The 5052-nt window shown below is 39.0% G+C and overlaps 1 pseudogene; it reads left to right on the forward strand.

Annotated features, from left to right (window-relative positions):
* The first annotated feature begins 4395 nt into the window (after positions 1-4395).
* On the forward strand, positions 4396-4559 carry LOC120521925 (annotated as a pseudogene).
* The last annotated feature ends 493 nt before the right edge of the window (positions 4560-5052 follow it).

Consider the following 5052-nt stretch of genomic DNA (forward strand, 5'->3'; position numbering starts at 1 on the left):
GAGGAAAAGGGGGAAGTGCAGATGAAGAAACAAAGTAAAACGGGAGAAAAGGAAGAAACAGGGGCCCTTTAATTAGGGGAAGAAAGGAATGAGAGAAGATCGAAGACAAAGAACAGGGGAAAAGATAGAGAAGAAAGTGATATTATTGAAAGTAAGGGGAAAAGAAGGAGCAGTGCCCAAAACATACTTTCTACCCCAAGAATTATAGATTTTGGGAACTGCATTTATCCAAACACCCCAGCATGTGGCAAAGAAAGCACGGGGCAGGAAGAGGGAAAGAAAACATGGGATGCCAAGTCAACCCAGTTTCAAAAAAAGGGCCCCAAACCTTTTGTCACCAGGTAGCTGTGGGAAGGGTGATAAAGGGGGATGCAAATCCCAGAAGGGGGGCAGTTGCCCCCCATCTAGGGGCCAGAGGAAGGAAGGGTTTTCTGAACAAAGGGATAAAAGGGAAAAGGGAGGAAAAGGAAAAAAGGCAAAGGAAATGTAAAAAAACAAAAGAAAACCAGGAGGTGGGGTAGAACAAAATACTGAGAAGAAAAATGAAAAAAAATAAACAATTAATGTCAGGAGATCCAGAAAAAAGAGAGGAGAAAATTTTTTTTCCCCCTAAAAGATATTTGCTGATTTTATTTGTTTAAAGAATGTAGTTTACCGTGGTAAAAGGAAGAAATATGGGGGGGTGGGCAGGCAATGATAAAAAAAAAAATGGAAACTTTAAAAAAAGGAAGCAAGGAAATAATAAAAATAGTCTTAACCATTATGAAAATTTTGAAAAAGATGGAAATGAGATATAAAAAAGAAAAGAAAAATTTTTTTTTTTTTTTTACAGAAGAAAAAAAGGAAAATATTGTGTCAGAAATTTGAAAAAGAAGTTGAACAGCTTTTAAAAAGGGAAGGGGGGAAAAACACAGGAAGATGGACTACCAATTTGGTTTTATTTAATTTTTGGAAATTCTAAAAAAAGATATATTTTTTTGGGAATTTTAAAACAGGGAAATGACAAGCACGATGAAAATAGAAAAAGCTTATTCCCCAAACAGGACGAAAATGATTTAAAAAAATTGGAGCCCATAACGTTTCCCAGGACTATAAAATATTAAAAGTTTTTGGAAACCAACAAAAAGAACATATTGATATAAAAAAAGAAGAGCAGGCATGTGTGGTTAAATACGCTGAGAAAATTTTTTGTGATAAGAGATTGTTTTAAACAATGAAAAAAAATTTAGGGGTAACAATTTAGATCGGGAAAAGGTTTTGATATGGTCGCATAACTATAGGGGAAAATAATACAAAAATGGGAGTTCGAAGAATTTGTGGATGGCAAAGGTGGAAATTTTAAAGGTAGGAAGTAAAAATAAAAGAAACAATAGGTTGACAGAAAATAAAAGTGGGGGTGTGGAGAAGGAAAGGATACCCTTTAAAGTGTTGGTTTGAGATTGACCCTTTTGGAATATGATCAAAAGCAAAACAACATAAAAGAATTAAAATTTCCCGGAAGTGGGGGGCGCAGATTAAAGTGTTTGCCTTTTGGATGATGCTGGGATAAAAGGGATGATGGATCAAACATTTAATTGAGACAATAAAAGTTTTTAGGGCCTCAGGGTAAAATTTAAAATTTTAAAAAATACGAATGTTGTTTTGGGGGAAAAGGGAAAGGAAACCCCCAAAAAGAAAAGATAAGACATGGATAAAGTGAAAGTACTTGGAATTACTTTGAGATGCCCAAAAAGAAGGGGAATGGAAAGGAATTTTAAACAGATCAAAAAAAAAAACATGGTTCTGGAGCTTGAAAAGCGGGAAATGGAAGGAAAATATTGGAAGACAATTGTCTTCCCAAAAATTTCATATTTAGAATTTTTTTCCCCCCCAAAAAAAATGCAAAAAAAGACATAAGAACTTGTTTTATGTTTTTTTGGGGTTTTTAAAAAAATCTAGAAAAAAAGGGAATGAAACAAAGAAAATGGGGGCTGTTTTCCAAATATTGAAAAAGGGGCTGGGAACAAAACTCGCAACAGTTTGAAATGGAATAAATAAAAAAGGAAAATTAGGATATGATGGATCTACTAGGACTGAACTAAGGAAAGCAAAACTGAAAAAAAAACTAATAACAGCCCCTCGATTCAACACCCTACACACTATAAGATAATAGTAAAATGTTTAAAAAATATGCAGGGATGGAGGGGTCCAAAATGGGGAAAGAAAAAAAAATTTAAAAAAAACAAGGAAAGAGGGGCGTGAAAATTCAAAAATTAAAAAGGTGGCAACAAAAATAAAGAATTTTAAAAATAGAGAATTGGGGGTGGATGGAGTAAAAGAAATTTTAAAGAAAATTAAAAAGGGGAATAATTTCCAGTGTCCCAAAAAACTTTTAAATAGGAATTTTTTGGAATTAATGGAAAAGGTTAAATTTGGGGGGGAAAAAAGAAGGAATGGGAAAAATTACAAAAAAAAAAAAATAATGTGTAAAAAAAATTTTATTTATAGATAATATGGGTTAATGGGAAAGGGGCTAATAAAAAAGTTGAAAAGGAAAAATTGTCATAAAAAAAAAAGTAAAACTTTTAATATAAAAAAAAAGAAAAAAAACGGTGGGTTTGGGGGGTTTAAAAAAAACGGAAAACCAAATTGTAAATTTCAAAAAAAGGTGGTGAAATGGTGATGGGTTAGAGTGAATTTGAAAATTGGCGATTTTTGGGTGTGCTCAAAGCTAAACGCTGAAATGAAAAAAATTTAAAAGAAACGGAAGGGAACAAATATTTTTTCGAATGGATTTTTTGATTAAAAAAAAAAATCTGATAGTCCCCCATCTGATGACCATATATTAAATTGATTTTGGAACAAGGGGGATGGAATAGGGGTTCCCCCTTCCACCCACGCCAATGGATTTTCAGTACCCCCAGGAATGCACCTTTCCTATACCGGGTAAAAACAGAAGATAAGCGTCCCTTTGGGGGTGGATTGTGAAAAAGAGACTTCCCAAAGGGGAAGGACAAATTTTACTTAGGGGGAAAATTCTGACATCGGGTGAAGCCCTGGCTGTCGGCTGCCGAGAAACTTGTAGTACTTCCTGCTTTCCAACAGATGTTCGGGAAGCCTCAGATTAGGAAGCTGCAGGGAAGGATCAGGTAAAGGAAAACCTTATACACCCCAATCCACAAAAAGTTGCTGATGGCTGTTTGGTTTTTTTGGTTTAATTTAAATTTTATTATTGTAATTGTTTATGTTTTTAAATTTTCTTTTCTGATCAAGTTTTTTTTAGCAATTTTAATCTGTGAGCTTGTGATTGAAGAGGGCAAAAAATAGTTTTTTTTTATCTTTTAAAAACCCCTGCCCCTTTCCCTTTTGGTTTTAGGTCATGGGATTGTAATGAATCCATAGGCCTTCTAGAAAGCATCCTGGGGGGTGGTGGTGTTTGCCGATGGTTCAGCAGAAAGTCCCCGGTCGGCTTGGCAGATGCGCCTGTTTTTGGGGCATTGCTGAACCCTTTGGGGGCGGGTGTCCGTGGGCAATTTTTCCCGGGCAGGCCGGGTGTTTGTGGTGTCTGGGATCTCCCCCATGGGGGAAGCCTTGAGATTAGCAAAATGGTTTAAATTTGGGAGGGGGGTCCAGCGATTTTTCATTTAAGGTACAGGACGGGCGACCCTTCCCCGGGTTTGTTGGGGGACCCCCGCTTAAGGTTTTGTGGTGGCAGTATATATTGGTTCAGATCAGGCTGGGCACTCTGGCCACGTTCCCCAAGCCCCCCCTTCGCAAGCCCAGGATAACGTTCGGCCCTTTCCCTTTTTGCCACCAGTCATCTGTTAAAATGGATGGTTTTTGCCTAGTTTTCGCCCCCATATCCCCACATAAATATATTTTCCCCAGAATACATGAACCCCTATTGCGCGCGTTACCCTGCACCCCTTTGGGCCCGACCCCCTTACAGCCAGTGGTGACCCTGCTTTCCCCCTTTTTATTTTTAAACGAAAGGGGGGGTGTGTTTTGGGGGATGTCTCCCACAGCATCTGCATTGCTTTTTTTTTCTCCTACTTTCCTTTTTACTTTTTTTTTGTGCATTTGGGGGGTGATTTTGGTGGAGGTAATGGTGGTTGATTTCAGTCGACTTTAGCCCCCCAATCCCCTCCCCCCTTTTTTTTCAAAACACGTCTCTTCTTGGGCCCCCCCTCCCCGTTTTCCATTTACAGCCTGGCGCCCATGTCCCAAAGTTGAGCTTTGTCCAATCCGGGCATTCAGCTTCTTCGGGCCCCTGACTTTTGGAGGGGACTCGTCACGAGGTGTGGAAGGTGGAGGGAAAATTTTGGTTGGTGGGGTTTTTGGGAGAATGTTTTGGTTGGGTTGTTTCCCCTGTATGAAGGGAAAAAGGTGGGGGGGGCTGGCCTGGCGTTTTGTGGCATCGTTTCTCGGCCTTTCAAGATCAAGGTATACCTTATCAGTTTAATATTATACGTCCCTATCGGGGAACCATATATTAAATTGTTTTTTAACAAGGAGAGGGTGGGCTTGCTCCCCCCTCCACGCATCGACCTGGTATTCAAATTTGGAACGGTGCACCTCCCCAAATGGTATAAAAAAAAAGACAAGCTGCTGGGCTTAAAGGGGAAAGGGGGAAAAGTGGCCCAGTCTGTGTGAATTCTTGACACCGGCAGAACGCCCGTGGGTGTCGGCTGCGGGGAAAATTTTGTACTTCCCATTGACAGATGTCAGGCGGCCTCAGAAAAGGGAAATGCTGTTGTGGGGATGCCAGTGCGGAGATGACCAAAACCCATTACACCTCCAGTTAACCCCTAGCAGATAGGGTAGATGGCTGTTTTGGGTTTTTTTGGGTTTAATTAATTTATTATTAAAATTTTTGCTGTTTAATTCAATTTTTTTTTCTGATGGTTTTTTTAACTTAACTTTATTCTGTGGTGCTTGTGATTGAAGAGTGGCAAGAAATAGATGTTTTATCTTTTTAAAACCCTGTCTCAACCCCTTTTTTAGGTCAGGGGATCTGTTAATCCTGGGCCTTGGGTTTTGAGAGACCTGATTGCCCCCATCGGGGAAAGGGGA

This window comes from Polypterus senegalus, unplaced genomic scaffold (assembly GCF_016835505.1).
Source record: "Polypterus senegalus isolate Bchr_013 unplaced genomic scaffold, ASM1683550v1 scaffold_6539, whole genome shotgun sequence".
In the NCBI taxonomy this organism is placed as follows: domain Eukaryota; kingdom Metazoa; phylum Chordata; class Cladistia; order Polypteriformes; family Polypteridae; genus Polypterus; species Polypterus senegalus.